The sequence below is a fragment of the Saimiri boliviensis genome, chromosome 4 (assembly GCF_048565385.1).
Source record: "Saimiri boliviensis isolate mSaiBol1 chromosome 4, mSaiBol1.pri, whole genome shotgun sequence".
Lineage (NCBI taxonomy): Eukaryota > Metazoa > Chordata > Mammalia > Primates > Cebidae > Saimiri > Saimiri boliviensis.
This window is the reverse complement of record NC_133452.1, coordinates 97,144,173-97,160,902: the sequence shown is the minus strand read 5'-3', so window position 1 is coordinate 97,160,902 and position 16,730 is coordinate 97,144,173. Positions and strand designations below refer to the sequence as shown.

Here is a 16,730-nt window from a genome sequence, read left to right as displayed (position 1 = left end):
CACTATTAACTTTGTAGAGAAGTAAAAACCACAGGGAGACTGCCCTGCAAATTAAATAGGTACCACTTTTCTCTCTTGCCTGCCCTGTTGTCTGAACCCTCAGTCACTCATTTCTCGGGTGCACTGTCCGGACTGGTCACAACAGAGCGCCTTAGTCCCGACTGTTTGTAGAATAACATGTGTTGCTATGGTGAAAGCTTCACTCTGGCAGGCATGAGCTCCTTTTTGATCTCCTTCTTTATGGGCAGGGGCCCCAGAAATCACTCTGTGGCGTAGCTGATGTACCTCTCATTCCCACCCTGATAAATGATGAAACTGGAGGGTTGATAAGAGCGGATTAGAGTTCCCAAATGACAGAAGAGCTTTCTAATCAGCGAGAGCACTATTAGCAGGCTTTGGTGGGAAACTTTACTGATAGTATCTCTTAACCTCTTTCTCCAGCTCTGTGTATCTGGTATCCTTTGGTACCTAATGGTTAAAGAAATGGGGGAGGGGCGGCGGGAAGAAACAGTAAAAGTACTAATATGGTTCCTGAACAGCCCTTATTATTTCACAAACAGACCTTTATCTTTTATGCATTCTATTACTTTGCCTTGGTAAACCTCTACTAGTAGTCTCAGATGTCCCACAGTGGAGGAGCACCACACCTAACTTGGTCACAGCTGGTTAACACTGTGAGTTAACTTGTGTGGTTTAAAGAGCTTTGCAGGTGACTTTTGCAAAAAGGCCCTGCTTTTCAGCAGGGAAAATGGAGGCAGTTGTGCGGGGGGAGGGCAGGGGGCATTGGGCCAGATCTCTAAGGCCTCTGCTGAGTTTGTAGGAGCCCAGGGTCAGGAGAGGGGCTGCTCTGTGACTCGCCAAGCCACGTTGCCTTGTGACAGCTTTCCTTGTTTGTCTGGAGGGGCTGGCAGCACTTTACATCTGTGAAGTGCTTCACTCGCCTCACCCTGTAATCGAGGTGGTTTATGGGGATTGCCATACCCATCCAGAGCCTGGCTTCTAGAGCAGAGACTTGGCCAAGGACCATCCACTCCAAGTTAGAGTTGGAGCCAAAATAAGAATTCAGCAACGTCTGGCTCACATTTAGAGCTCAGCCCCAATGCTTCCACAAATGGGGCGTCTATGGAATGTAGCTACAGGCTGCTTTATTTTTCTTTGTCTGAGTGGAATCTGTTTATTACCTGGAAGTAATGTCTGTGGGTCTTTGTTCCACTTGGAGGCTTTTCTGCCTGGAACAATTATTGAAATTTGCATCTCCCCAAAAGAGACTACAGGGAGTGACCCAAATGTGTGTGTGTATCACGTGTGAACATAAGTGAACACACAGAAGCTTTACCTACTAGTAAAGTTACTGCCTGCTGCTACCCAGCATTTGTGTAAGAAAAGATGACTCCGGCTGTTATATTTTTACTGCCCTTATCATCAAGTTAACATTGTAGTTGTAGCTCAAGCGTCCATCTTTGCTTTGTATTTTATAAGTTTAAGATCTTAGAGGGGAAACCTAAGAAGTCTTCTGCTGTGATTACAGAAAAACAAAATAAGACCCTCATTGGCTGGGAGATTTGCCCAGGACAGTAGAGTGAATTTTTGGCAAGTTGGGGGCTTGAATCCAAGTCTTCTGACTCATCCATCTCTGGTGGTCTTCTACAGCTCTGCCCACTGGAATTCTAGACACTACCTTTGAATGCCAGTATTTGTGTAGAAGTCTTGAAATTGAGTGCTGTGCTCATTTATTTAGCAGCTTTTTATTGGATGCTTGAGCGCCTGCTCTGGGACTGTGCTGAGCTCTGGGATGTAGAGATTAATAGGTAGGGTCCCCCTTCTCAAAGAGGTCTTAGTAGGATAGCTTAAAGCTGATAGATTATTTGTGGATAGGACTCAGGTCTTTAACTTGATGTGAGTGGCAGGTGCGTCCTCAGGCAGGTGTGGGTGTTCTGGTCTAGTACACAGTGGGTACTCAGTAAGTGTAGTCTACTAGAATGGATGCTTTGGGAACATGGAGGGCAGTCAACCTTGAGCCATTGCTGTTGATGGAAGGGCTGGTTTATTAAATTAAGAACTAATGCCCTGGGTATAGTGTGGTCAGTATTCAAAGAGAAGAGTGGTGGTCACTTTTAGATACCTTGTGAGGCACAATTGGTACCCTTATACATACTTTATTGCTTAACGGCAGTCTATTTGGGCTACTATGACAAAAATGCCATAGATTCATAGATTTGGTATTTTAAGCAATCTGCATTTCTTTTCTTTTTTCTTTTTTTCTTTTTTTAGATGGAGTCTCGTTCTGTTGCCCAGGCTGGAGTTCAGTGGCGTGATCTTGGCTTGCAGCAGCCTACCTCTGCCTCCTGGGTTCAAGCGATTCTCCCAACTCAGTCTCCCAAATAGCTGAGACTACAGGTGCCTGCCACTGTGCCTGGCTCATTTTTGTAGAGATGGGGTTTCGCTATTTTGGCCAGGCTGGTCTCGAACTCTTGACCTCAGGTTATCTGCCTGTCTTGGCCTCCCAAAGAGCTGGGATTTACAGGCATAAGTCACCGCACCTGGCCCTGTATTTATTTCTCATCGTTCTGAAGGCTGGGCAAGTTCAAGATCAAGTTGCTGGCCTATACTGATTGAAAACCTGGCTGGAGTTAGGAGAACTCTTCCATGTGGTTTCCTAAGACTTTAAACATCAAACCCAAACGTTAGCTGTAATGTCTTTTTTGGGTAGAGCTGAAGATTTTACCTCTGGCAGGAAGGACATAGCTCTCTAGCCTCAGTTGCCCTGCCTTTGAAATGGAAAAAGGACTTCTTAATAAAGCTCCTGCATTTTGAAAGGACAGAGTATTGTTAGTTAATCAGTTTGTTCCTTCATCTTTATTATGAAAGTATGGATATTCTCTCTTAGAGGGTATTCAATTTTTCTTTTCATAGAGAATTTAAAAAAGAGTCTGTTGAGAGACCCACCACTATTAATTAAGACTTCTGTAGCTATTGGAGAGGGAGAAGGACGCACCTACCTCAGGACAAAAGGTAGAGACAGGACTTATGCAATTATTTATCAGCTCCTTTCCTGAAGGTTAAGAGCAGTCTGGGAGCTCCTGACCTGGAGGAGCAATCCCAGGATAAACAGGCCTTCCCGAGGCAATTCCTGGAGTCCTGCAGGAAATCACAGGGCCTGCTTCACAATGCCTGGTTTCCGGCTGGGAAGAATTCCTCAGAACTCAGAGCAGAATTGGAACTTTTCAGACCCAAGCTTCTGGAGTTGAGACTGTGTTTTTAGTTTGTAGTCTGACTTTGTACTGGATCAACTTGTGACCTCAACGGGCAAGGAATAACTTGTTTGTATGGATTTTGTGACTGTTTGGAGGAGGGATGTTGAAGTGGAAAGGAATGGGTGATAGTTATTTTTTTAAAAAAATAGCAGTTTGGGCTCTGGTTTGGGCATGATGGCTGGAACATGTGCCCTTCTTCCAGGGTTCTTGAGGCATGAATTATGACTGGTGCCAGTGGAGGGCCTGCAGCAGGGAGGCGTGCAGTGAAAGGGGCGAGGACAGGGGATTCTTCCGTAAAATAGTTTTGTGGCCCCTGCAAGGCCCTTCACCTCTCTGGGCCTCACTTGCTTCTGGATGTGTTGAATGTCTGGTGGCCTGGTTGTGCCTTCTTAACATGGGCATGTAGACCAGGGCTGGAAAATGCGTATAAAACTCAAATTCCCAGTCAGAAATTAGGAGGAGAAGGAAAGAGGCACCTTCCCTGAAACCTGTAGATTTAGGAGTAGTAATTAGGGAAACATTGTGCCTCCATTAGGTTAGTGGGCTCACCTCTAAGTTTGGCTTCATTTATTATTTGAGTTGAAACCAGGTTCTAGCACAGATTTAGGGTTGGCATGAAATATGGCTTACCAGAACAGAAAAGGAGAAAATCTGTATATTGAAAAGGAATCTGGGCTCGGCTTTGTGACCTTAAGATCTCCATCCATAATGAGCAATGCTGAAGTTTCAAAACTATATCTGTGGCAATATGGGGAATTTGGCTATTCAGACTGATTCACCTGTAGAAATTTCTGGAAAGCTACAGTTTTATAGCCCTGAAGAAAAAGCAAAGTTGGTTTGCTCTATAGTACATTTTATTACCCAAGAAATGTAAAAGAAACATTTCTGTCATTCTTTGCCCAGCCTTGGAGTATCCACATTCAACACTATTCAGCCATTTGGGCATTCGATTTTCTTCTATTTTTAATCATTCAGCAAATACACCTACTCTGTACAAGACACTGAAATATAAAATGCAAGCCAGCTAACATATTTGTTGATACAACTCTCTCTTCTGTGCTCATTTTTGGAGCTTCAGAGAGAAGAGAATGTGATACTTCCTAGCTACTCTTGCCTGCATTTCCGGGGTCCAGATAACTCCAGGCATGACAACTATGGCCTCGCCAGATTTTCACGGACCACTTACCATGCCTTTAGCCTGCAACTGTGGCATAACCAAGTGTAACTTGACCAATGTTGTCGGTTTCTCAGCCCTACCAGTTGGGTTGCTGTCCAAGGGATGTGAGTCTGAACTGAGCTGTTTTTGACCTCTTGCCCCTCGTTCTGCAAATGTTGATTAAGCAGTGCTTTTGTGTGAGCCCTCATTCTAGGTGCTGGGAACACAGAGGAAAAGGACACGTTGCCTAATCACAAGGAATTTACCATCTAGTAAGGGAGATAGATAAAAGGAGACAAGTACAGTCATTTGATGATGACTACCCCAGCTGAGCTGCCATGTGGGTCTTCTGGTCTAGCACACAGTGGGTGCTCAGTAAGTGTAGTCTACTAGAGGGGATGCTTTGGGAACATGGAGGGCGGTCTCCTAGTTCAGAATAGGGGTAGGTGGATGCTGGATAAGGCCAGAGAAAGAAGGAGATATGGGAAGGCAATAGAACAGTTCGTCCTATGTAGACAGAGGAGCTGGTCTGGAGCATTGGGACACTCAGCACCCTGGTGTCATAGGATGCTTTGGAGGTGGGGCACAGGGGGACAAGGACAAGAGTTGGGGGGACAGATCACCTAGGGCCCCTTAGGTCTTGCCGTGGAGTTGAGACTGTCCTGGAGGTAATGGCAGCCTTTGAAGACTGTTAGGAAAGACAGTGGTGTGATCAGGTTGCTCTGGAGACTGACAGATTGGTTTAGCGGATGAGATTAGAGACTGGAAGTCTGGTTAGGAGGCTGGGGCACTGGTCCACGTGAGAACTTCCACCTGGGGAAATTTCAGTCTCAATCCCCAACCAGGAAGCAAGCCCCCAAAGCAGCTGAACTGTCTCTGGTGTTGATTCAGAGACTTTAGAAAGTACAAGGCCGTTCTCAGCACTCTTTCCCATATGTTTCATGAGACACAGGCAAGCAACAAGGCAGTGATGGGGCGGGCAAGGACAGTGAAAGCTGAGAAAGAGAAATGGCTTTTTCCTAGACCTTCTTATATCCCTGAGGTGTGCAGTGATGCTGGTGGTGCTCCTGAATGTGCATATCATCCTGTTTCACCGTCCTGCATTGCCTTCACATGGCTTTATCACTGAAGTGCCCTGTGGACTTATTATAATAAAAACGTATTTGTTTGCATCTCATGTAACTTCTAATCTCTTAAAAGATAGGGACCCAGTGAGTTAGAACATCTTTCCCTCTACTTTTGTTTTGTTAACTAAATAAGCCATGATGAAGCATGCATGTACATACGGGCCTTACCTAAGGAAGCTGGTTTTGTTCCAGTGTTCAGCGGGGGCAGAGGGAATGGGAACTTCCTTTGTTGGAGGCTTTTCTAGAGATAGTGGAGGTTGGGAGGGACATGGTATGTTCGGTGGACAGAGGAAGTAGGCCTGGCCTGTATATAACATGTATTTAAAAAGTTACTTAGCACTTACTGTATACTGGGGTCTACCTATATTTTGCACCTGGAAGTTCCCAATGAAGGGGTCGGTAAGTAATTTTTGAAGTGTGTGTAATAACATGGAGAGGACTAGTTGACCCATTGTGTGCTGTTCATCTATAAACTTTTGCCAGACCCCCAGAAACAGATGCAGTGAGATTTTCTCTTCGTCTGACTTCTAGCAGACTAGTTGAGTATCTAGGGGTCTTCTTATCAAGGCCTGTTGGTGACACCACGATTTTATTAGCTTCCATGCTGCCATCCCAATGCATGACTATAGTTTGCATGGTCTCTAGGAGAGGGAAATTCAACAAGTGTACACACCGGAACAGAAACCCACAGCCGGCAGTTGCCCTCCCTTACCTTATCCCCAGTGTCTGTTCACTAAGTCCAGTGGTTTTACCTCCTGAGTTGCCCTCAGGTCTCCTCTTGCCCTAACGATCTTTGGTTTGGCTCAGGCATTTGATATTCCTCACCTAAATGGCTATGGTAGGTTCTAACTTGGACCCCACAGTCTCATCTTTTCTGATCCTTTCTCCTCAGCTATCATGGGTTATCTTCAAACACAGAGCTGAGCATGAGTCTCCCTACTTAGATTGCGTCCAAGGTGCCCGCCTAAAGGCTAGGTGATTAGCCTGGCTTCAAAGCTTCCCGGCAATCTGATCAGCCTTTGTCCTGGACTCTGCACTTCCCTCAGGCTCATCCCTGCCCTGACCCTCATTGCAGACCAACATACCTAAACATTCCCTCCTCCTTCATTCTTCTCTGCTTTTGTTCATGCACTTTGCCCTCCAAGTCACCCCATTCCCCATTTCATCCTATAGCTGCTATTTCTTTTTTAAGGCCCCCCTCAGATATGGCAAAAACACCACCTGCTCAGAGGGCTGCTTTCCCAGCCCCTCTGCCCTAAGAGGGTTAATTCCTCCTTTCTCCCCACCTCTGTCTTTTTCTTGTCTATTCATTCAGCCAGACTTGGACCAAGCATTTGCTCTCTGCCAAACCCTGTACTTGGGGCTAGGGATAAAGGATGAAGAGGTGAAGATTCTGCTTCCATTGAGCCAAGAGTCCTTAGGGAGTGAAAATGTCACTGCTGCTTTTGTCTGTAGTGGGTACAGTGTGTGTGTCAGGGAAGGGAGCATAACCCCTCTGGGAGGGGTAGGGACAGTTCATTTTAAAAAGGAGAAGTTTGGAGCCAGGCATAGTGGCTTACCCCTGTAATCCCAGCACTATGGGAGGCCAAGGCAGGCGGATCATGAGGTCAAGAGATCGAGACCATCCTGGCCAACATGGTGAAACCCCGTCTTTACTAAAAATATAAAAATTAGCTGGGCGTGGTGGTGTGCACCTATAGTCCCAGCTACTCGGGAGGCTGAGGCAGGAGAATTGCTTGAACCCAGGAGGTAGAGGTTGCAGTGAGCTGAGATCGCGCCACTGCCCTTCAGCCTGGGTGACAGAGCGAGACTCCATCTCAAGAAAAAGAAAAATAGAGAGAAATTTGAGCTGGTCCTTGAGGCTTAAGGGGCATGGGGCAGGCAGATGTGCTGGGGAGAGGGATTTCCAGGCAGAGAGAAGGCACGGGGCTAGGGGGAGTATGGCAAGCATCTCTGTGTTGCCAGAGTGGGCTGGGTAGGAGCCGGTTAAAGGCAGAAGTGGTGAAAGGTGACACTGGACTGCCAGGCAGGGTTCTGGCCATGGAGATGCTTTTTTAAAAATTTGGGTTTGGTCCTTAGCTTAGGTAATAGGGGAGCCACTGAAGATTTTTTAGCATGAGAATGACTCCAATGTGTCCTAGGAAGGTCACTGGCAGTTAGGGCTGGGCATGGCTCCTTGTACTTGCTGTGAGCCATCCCTCCATGACCCAGGAAAGAGCTGTTTCACATTTTCTCAGTATCCCCAGCACCTGTGTACCTACCATGTAGTCAGTATGGATTTATCAGGTATGGTCCCATGTGCACACAGGATGGTGTGCGTCTGAGTTGCCTTTCTGCTGCTGGTGGTTATTTGAAGCTTTTCTATCCATGCTGTCTCTTCTGGTTTCTCAGGTACCCAGTAAGAGATGCTTTTGAGCACATTAGGAATGCTAGCCACTTTAATGTGTGCATACAGATAGAGAGCCTATAATCTTAGCCTTTTAAAGCTTAAAAAAATTTTTTTTGGAATAGGTACCATTAGGAGATATATTCATGTAGCTCAAAAATAGAAAACATAAAAAGAAATTCATTGAGAAGTGTCTCTCCCCACCTGTTCTCATCCAGCTCCCCCACCTCCAAGTAACCACTTTTTGTAACTATCTATCTTCCTGTCCCCTTTCCTATACAAAATGAAGTGTATTATTTACACTTTTGCACTTTGCCTTTTCAATTAGCAAAATATCTGGGCAATCTTTGGATGTCAGTACATAGAGAATTTCCTCATTCATGTGGAAGGTTGCACAGTCTTCCATTGTACAGGGTTACCTTAATTCATTTAACCAATCACCTTTTGATGGACATTTGGGTCGTTTCCAATGTTTTGCTCTTACAAACAATGCAGCAGTGAGTATCTTGGTACATACGTCATTTTGTACCTATATAGGCATATCTTATTGGATATTTTCCCAGAAGTGGGATGATAGGGTCAAAGCATAACTGCATTTGTATTTTTGATAGTTATTGACAAAGTGCACTTGTCCTTTTAAAATACCATGTCCAGGTCAATGAATCAGTTAGCCACAGACTGTTTACCGTGTACCCATGAAAATGTATGGTTACATACTAAAAGTTCTACCAGTGCCTGCATTGATCTTATTCCCTGTTAAATTCTCAGCATCTAGAAAGTGCCTGATATATAACAGGAGACAAAATACATGTCGGATTTTTTTTTTTTTTTTTTTTTTTTTTTTGAGACGGAGTTTCGCTCTTGTTACCCAGGCTGGAGTGCAATGGCGCGATCTCGGCTCACCACAACCTCCGCCTCCTGGGCTCAGGCAATTCTCCTGCCTCAGCCTCCTGAGTAGCTGGGATTACAGGCTCGTGCCACCATGCCCAGCTAATTTTTTTTTGTATCTTTAGTAGAGACGGGGTTTCACCATGTTGACCAGGATGGTCTCGATCTCTCGACCTCGTGATCCACCCGCCTCAGCCTCCCAAAGTGCTGGGATTACAGGCTTGAGCCACCGCGCCCGACTACATGTCGGATTTTTAAAGTTACTCTGTTGGGCACATTTGGATCATGAGGCTCTTTACTACTGATTATATTTCAGCTCCTCTATGATGTTTCTGTTGCCTCTGGCACCTCAGACAAGTCACTCAGGACATGCTACCTCTTTTCACTTGGCCAGATGTTCCTCATTCCTCAAGCTACAGTCTACCTTTTCTGGAAAGCCCTCCTTTCTCCCTGTGCTTCCCTTGTCATGGTTCTGATGACCTCCAAGTTTATCGTGTGCAACCCATCACACTGCATAACCTTGCTGTGTGTTCTTTGGGCAGGAGGTATTGCTTACCATAGTATCTCTAGTATCCAGCACTGCACTTGACATTCTGTTGGTTCTCATATTTTTTTTAGTATATGAGTGGTAAAGTAGAATTACTAGTTGATAACCCCTTTTTAAAGACTTTTTTTTTGCATTTTAAATTGAGATAGAATTTACAAACCATGAAATTTACCATTTTAAAGTTTATGATACAGTGGTTTTTAGTGTATTCACCATGCTTTACGACATTGCTGTTATCTAATTCCAAAACATTTTCATCATCTTCAAAAGGAACCTGTTTAGCCGGGCACAGTAGCTCACTCCTGTAATCCTAGCACTTCGGAAGGCCGAGGAGGGTGGATCGCCTGAACACGGGAGTTTGAGATAAGCCTGGGCAACACGGTGAAACCCATTTCTACTAAAATACAAAGAAAATTAGCTAAGCATGGTGATGTGTGCCTGTAGCTACTTGGGAGGCTGAGGCTGGAAAATTGCTTGAACTCAGGAGGTGGAGGTTGCAGTGAACTGAGATCATGTCACTGCACTCCAGCCTGGGCAATAGAGGGAGACTCTATCTCAAAAACAAAACAAAACAGAAAAAAACATGTTCACATTCATTTTCCATTGCTCCCCAATCCCACTTCCATCTCCACTCCTGTCTCCAGCAAGGACTATCTACTTTATGTCTCTGGACTCACAAAGGGACATTTAATGTAAATGGAATCATACCATATGTGGCGTTTTGTACCTGGCTTCTTTCATGTGGCATGTTTTCAGGGTTCATCTATGTTGTAGCATGTATGGGTACTTCATTTCTTTTTGTGACTGAATCATATTCCATTTTCAGAGAAATGCATTTTGTTTACCCATTTATCAGTTGATGGACATTTGTCTCTATCTTTTGACAATTATGAAAAATGCTGCTCTGAACATACATGTGCAAGTTTTTATGTGGATGTCATGTGTTCAGTTCTCTTGGATACATACCTGGGGGGTGGAATTGCTGGGCCATTAAATAATTTTAATATAGGCAAGGAGCCAGCATTGAAACAGTATTGAACAGCTTGTCTTTTTGATCTGAGAGTGATAGCTCAGGGTCAGTATTATGAATATTGACCATTATTCTGGCTTGACCCAACAGTGCTGGTTATTGAGAGTTATATTTGTTAAACTGTGAGCCAGTAATCCTCTGTGACTCAGAGCAAATGTTGTCAGAGTTCATACGACAGAGTTTACTGAATGCTTCCCACTTGTGCTAACTCCATGGAGATGCCAAAACACACAGGACGCAGGACGCAGCTCTTGCTCTAATGGCATAATTCATTTGAAATAACCCAAATATCCATCTACAATGAACCGATTAGGTAAATTAATTGTGGTATAGCCATACAGTGGAATACTCTAGAGCTGTTTAAAAGAGGAAGAGATCAATCTTCCTGTATTGACACAGATGATGTCTGATAAAAAAAATAGTGATCTGTTTTAATAAAAAGAACCTTAAGTTTATATATGCACAGGCAACACCTGGAAAGATCACACACAACAACAGACTGTCAACATTGGTATCTCTCTAGGAGGTAGGTTATAGAAGACTTCAGCTTTCAACTTTATATGTCTGTCTGACTCTCTCTCTCTTTGAGACAGAGGTGTTTTTTTTTTCTTTTTTTTTTTTTTTGAGATGGAGTTTTGCTCTTGTTACCCAGGTTGGAGTGCAATGGCGTGATCTTGGCTCACTGCAACCTCCGCCACCTGGGTTCAGGCAATTCTCCTGCCTCAGCCTCCTGAGTAGCTGCAATTACGGGCACCTGCCACCATGCCCAGCTAACTTTTTTTGTAATTTTAGTAGAGATGGGGTGTCACCATGTTGGCCAGGCTAGTCTTGAACTTCTGACCTCAGGTGATCCACCCGCCTCAGCCTCCCAAAGTGATGGGATTGCAGGCATGAGCCACCATGCCCCATCTATATGTTTCTCTTAAAATTTTCTTACAGTAGGGGTGTATTTTAAATTCACTTAGCTTTTAAATTCAATTAACTTCCCATAATTCTGTTTTGGGAAAAAAAGAACTTGAGATAAGAATTATGTCTGAACCACTAGAAAGCAATGTAGGATATACTGCCACATACTGGCATATTACTCAATGCAAATACATTTGTGGTAAACATAATAGTTTACAAATGATGTAAGCCCAGATGTGAGAGACTGTTTAGGTTCTAGCAGTCAGGGAATCTTCATGAAGAATGGGACTTGTCTGCGTCTTACAAGATAGGTAGCATTTATAGAGCACCTCACTGTTTATAGAATCAAAGATAACAAGTGTGCCCTCTGTATTGACTTTTTTGTGCTCAGCCTGTTTTGTGCTCAGCCTTGTAAAAAAAGCACTCTACCTGTATTTTCTCATTCAGCCCCCACAATCAGCCTGTGTGGCAGATACCGTAGTGCCTCCCTTTTTACATATGAGTGGACTACTGAGGTGTAGAAAGACTAAGTAACCCAGCCAGACTCTCATTGCTCATAAATGCCAGAGCCACAATTCAAGGTCCATGTGTCCGACTAAACAGCCTGAGTCCTTCACTGTATTTTAAAGAGAAGGAGATGGAGGCCGAGAGAAGTCAAGTCACTTGCCTGAGATGATGTAGCTAGTAAATTGGTGAGTAAATCCTGAACTTGGGGTATTCCAAGTAATCCGGTCATGTCTGTTACACTGATCTTTCCTAATGTGGAGTCCAAGCTGTTGAAACCTCTGGGGGTGGCAGTAGGGGCTGGGGATTTTGGGCCAGAGAGGTATGCAGAACTCTTTCTACCATGCCCCCTTTCCTGGAGATTCACAGAGCATATAAACATACTAAAGTAGTATCCACCATTTCTCAGTCGGTGTCACCATTTCTTTCTAAGTAGTGTAGAGTAACATTCCACAGATCCCACTTTGCAGAATGCCATCTTTTTGTCCTATAAGGAAGGTACAGGTTCTTGAACAGCTTTCCATTGCTCTTTCTCTCTCTCTTAATAAATAAGAGTGCCAGCTCCAAGGTCTGAGGCTAGAAGGGTGTGAGGAAGAAATATGTATTGGAATTAATGGAGTGTGATTTCTTGGATGGGTTTGGGGCCACATCTGTAGCCACTTTTTCCTGAATCTTCCTTCTTTAGGACACATGGAAAAGTCTACTAGAGGGATCATATTTGCCTTCACTCTGTAACTTTTTGTGGCAGCAAATCATGATTCACAGTTTAATTAACCCTCCCATACTTCCTTAACTCAAATTATTGAACCTATACTCTACCAGATTTCATACAGTGAGTATTAGAAGTATCCAAGTCCCATTACCTTTTTTTTTTTTTGCTGTGAAAGTGTTACTATTGTGTTTTTCCTTAAAAATTATGTAAAATACATGTAACATTGAATCTGCCATCTTAACCTTTTTTAAGTGTGCAGTTAAGTAATGTTAAGCACATCCACATTGTGCAACCAATCTCCAGAACTCTTCAGTTCATTCCACATTTATTGAGCAGCTGCTTGCTCCGAGATGATCAAGACACATTCCCTGCTCAGTCTAATGGGGAAGACAGATAGGAAAAACAGTGGTTACAGTTCATTATGGCCAGAGTGGTAAGGTGCTCCTTATGGGACTGGACTTGTGGGGGCTTCTGAGTCTCAGGATGGGACCATGTTCCCACCTGGTACTCCCAGGCTCCCTCTCTTCTGGCATCCTGTTTGGCTACTTGCTGATTGTAAGTAGTTTCTCACCCTGTCAATCCCCAGAGGAATTGCTCTGCTCTCCAGAGTCCCTGGGAGGCCAAGTCTGCAGGTTTTGCATGTGCGAGAGGCTGTGCTCTATAGCTGGGCCCACGTGGCCTGAGGCGGGGGTAGGGCAGGAGAAGAGCGCTGCTGCCAAAACCAGAACTTCACCAAACCCCAAATCAACAGTTTGCCCAAATATAGTATCCTAGACTTCACAGTCATCATATTTAAGCTAAATATACTGTCCTTCAGCTTGCAAGCTCAGCTTCCTCTAGGAATGACTTCTATGATTATTCCTAAGTGCCTTTTCTTCACTTCATGTCTACAAAATGGCCATGGTGACGTGGCTAAAGTCCCAGATTAGGGCATGTGTAAAACTAAACAGATTGGTGAGAACTGGCTCCAGGTCACATTTGATTTTGTTCATTTCTGTGGAGACCTCTTGAAAGTGAAAGATAGTCGTAGCAGTCTTATACAGTGTATAGAGCTCCTTTTAGAAAAGATTTATTATGATGATTAACTCACAGGCTCTCCTTCCCTGAAAAAATGGGCTGCAGATATGAGACTCAGTTGCCTTCTCCATCTGGATATGCACCCTGATTCTCCATTTCACATTGTCACATCACACGGGGCTTATAAATACAGTCATATGTATGCACAGTGAGTGCAGGCTTTGATTTAGATTGTCTGACTCTTTTTTTTCTTTTTAAGACAGAGTCTAGCTCTTTCACCAGACGCCAGGCTGGAGTGCAGTGGTGCAATCTCAGTTCACTGCAACCTCCGCCTCCTGGGTTCAAGCAATTCTCCTGCCTCAGTCTCCCGAGTAGCTGGGACTACAGGCGCGTGCCACCACACCCAGCTAATTTTTGTATTTTAGTAGTGACGGGGCTTTACTATGTTGGCCAGGATGGTCTCAATCTCTTGACCTCGTGATCTGCCCACCTTGGCCTCCCAAAGTGCTGGGATTACAGATGTGAGCCACCGTGCCCAACCTAAATTGTCTGATTCTTTACCAGCTACTTCACTTAACTAGATAACATGATGTAGTTACTTAACTGTGCCCCAGGTTTCTTGTCAGTAAAATGGGGTTAAAAATTCTTGTACCTACTTCAGTGGGTTTTTCAGGACCAAATAAGTGAATAATGCATGCATGGCATCCTTATAGAGCCTGATATACAGTAAGGATGCAATATTATTTGTTGAGAATACCTGAATATTAATTAATTCCATGAATATTGCCCCTATTACTAAGCAGCCATTTTTTGTGCCTCTAATCTCCATATTATAGGTTATATACAGTCTGTACATCCTGGTGCATCCATCCATTCCTCACCATCCATTCCTCACTTTTTTTTTTTTTTTTTTTTTTTTTTCCTGAGACAGTGTTTCACTCTGTCACCCAGGCTGGAGTGCAGTGGTGCAGTCTTGGCTTACTGCAACCTCTGCCTCCCAAGCTCACACGATTCTCCTGCCTCAGCCTCCTGAGTAGTTGGGATTACAGGTGCCCACCACCATGCCAGCTAACTTTTGTATCTTTAGTAGAGACAGGGTTTCTCCAGGTTGGCCAGGGTGGTGAATGCTCAAACTCCTGACCTCAGGTGATATGCCCACCTCAGCTTCCCAAAGTGGTTTCTTTTTTTTTTTTTTTTTTTTTTTTTTTTTTTAAGATGGAGTTTTACTCTGTCACCTAGGCTGAAGTGCAGTAGTGAGATATCGGCTCACTGCAACTTCCATCTCCTGGTTTCAAGCAATTCCTCTGCCTCAGCCTCCCAAGTAGCTGGGACTACAGGCACACGCCATCACACCCAGCTAATTTTTGTATTTTTAGTAGGGATGGAGTTTCACCATGTTGGCCAGGCTGGTCTCAAACTCCTGACCTCAAGTGATCTTGCCTGTCTTAGCTTCCCAAAAACCTGGGATTACAGGCACGAGCCAATGTGCCCAGCCTATACCTTTTACACTCAAACACTGCTGCCTGGGCCACCAAGACTGTTAAGAAATGTACAGATTGGGCTGGGTGCGGTGGCTCATGCCTGTAATCCCAGCACTTTGTGGGAGCTGAGGTGGGTGGATCACTTGAAGTCAGGGGTTTGAGACCAGGCTGGCCAACATGGTGAAACCCTATCTCTACTAAAAATACAAAATTTAGCTGGGCATGGTGGCACATGCCTGTAGTCCCGGGAAGCCTGGGACAGGAGAATTGCTTGAACCTGGGAGGCAGAGGTTTCAGTGAAGTGAGATTGTATTACTGCATTCCAGCCTGGGCGACAGAGCGAAACTTAGTTTCAAAAAAAAAAAAAAAGAGGGGTTGGGCACAGTGGCTCATGTCTGTAATCCTAGCACTTTGGGAGGTCTGGGGGGTGGACTGCCTGACGTCAGGAGTTCGAGACCAGCCTGACCAACATGGAGAAACTCTGTCTTGACAGAAAGAGAGAGAGAGAGAGAGAGAGAGAGAGAGAGAGAGAGCGAGCAAAGGAAGGAGGAAGGGAGGGAAGAAAGGAAGGGAGGGAAGGAAGGAAGGAAGGAAGCTGCAGATTGACTGGCTTTGCTGAGGGCTTCTTGGTGACCTCTGAGCCCTGCTTCTCTTCCTGCGTGCCTGAGCCCCTAGCTCTGGGCTCTGCCCATGAATGTCCTCCCCCAAGAACCACAAGCTCCAGAATGACCCCTCTCCTTGTCCCTTCTCAAAGATCATATGGCTTCAGCACTCCTTATTGCTGTCTCCCTCTCCCACTGGGAAGAAAACTATGAGGTTAAACTAAATGGAGATCAGCTGCTCGAAATATTTTATACTGAGGCGTGACCTAACCATCATAACATTTAAAAACATAATGGAAATTTTGCATTTTACATGTTGTTTTTGTTGAAGGACTTTTTTTTTTTTCTGTGTAAATACCACTTTTATAAGCAGATTTCCTATAGCTCTTCCACTTCACAAAATTGACTTAACTTTTACTCTGTTCTTATGCCCAGACACTATGATTTTTTTTATGGTTGTAATAAAAATGCACAGGCTGAATTCCGATTTTTTTCCCACTCAATAGTATATCCAAATATTTTGAGATGTTAGCATTTTTTAAAGATGAGGTTGTCCTAAATGCCTACCAGTAAGGGATTGGTTAGATCAGTTTAAAATGGTGACATAAGTCTGTATGCATTGTCATAGAATGATGTCCAAAACATATGGTTGTGGTTTTTTAAAAAGCAGCTTACAGAATGCCATATTGGTGTGGGCCTTTTTCTGTAAACGTTTGGATGTGTTTTATTTTTATAGAAAGATATCTATAAGGATGATCATAAAAACGGCACAAGTGTTTTTCTCTGTCATTGGATTTCAAGTAATTTTACTTTTTTCTCCATTTTTATATCTGTCTCCTCATATATATTTGTTTCAATGAAGTGTATATTATTTTGATGAGCAGAAAAAGGCAATGTTAAAGTGATTTCATTTTGGGAACGGAAAGATGGAAAGTTTGGTTTAGTGACAGAGCTTGCTACTGGGGGAGACGTGGTAGGTTGGGGGCAGAAGCCAGTGCACAGGTGGAGGGTGGGGGTGGAAGTGGGAGAGAACAGAGGGGCAGGAGGAGGGGACTTGACAGCAGGGCAGCCAAGGGATGCTGGAAAGAGAAGCCCGCACTCTGGATCTTACAGATGCCAT

General features: G+C 44.3%; 1 protein-coding gene across 2 annotated transcripts in view; it reads left to right on the top strand.

Annotated features, from left to right (window-relative positions):
* The window catches only part of TRAM2 (translocation associated membrane protein 2), a 77,083-nt gene that overhangs the window by 5,961 nt on the left and 54,392 nt on the right, over positions 1 to 16,730 (top strand). The window contains exon 1 of one of the 2 annotated variants that reach the window (XM_074397897.1): positions 8,836 to 10,914. The exons of the other annotated variant lie outside the window; for it this stretch is intronic. The gene's annotated coding sequence lies outside the window, so the exon portion shown is untranslated. Of the gene's footprint in view, positions 1 to 8,835; positions 10,915 to 16,730 lie in introns of those variants that run through there. 2 annotated transcript variants of the gene reach the window in all.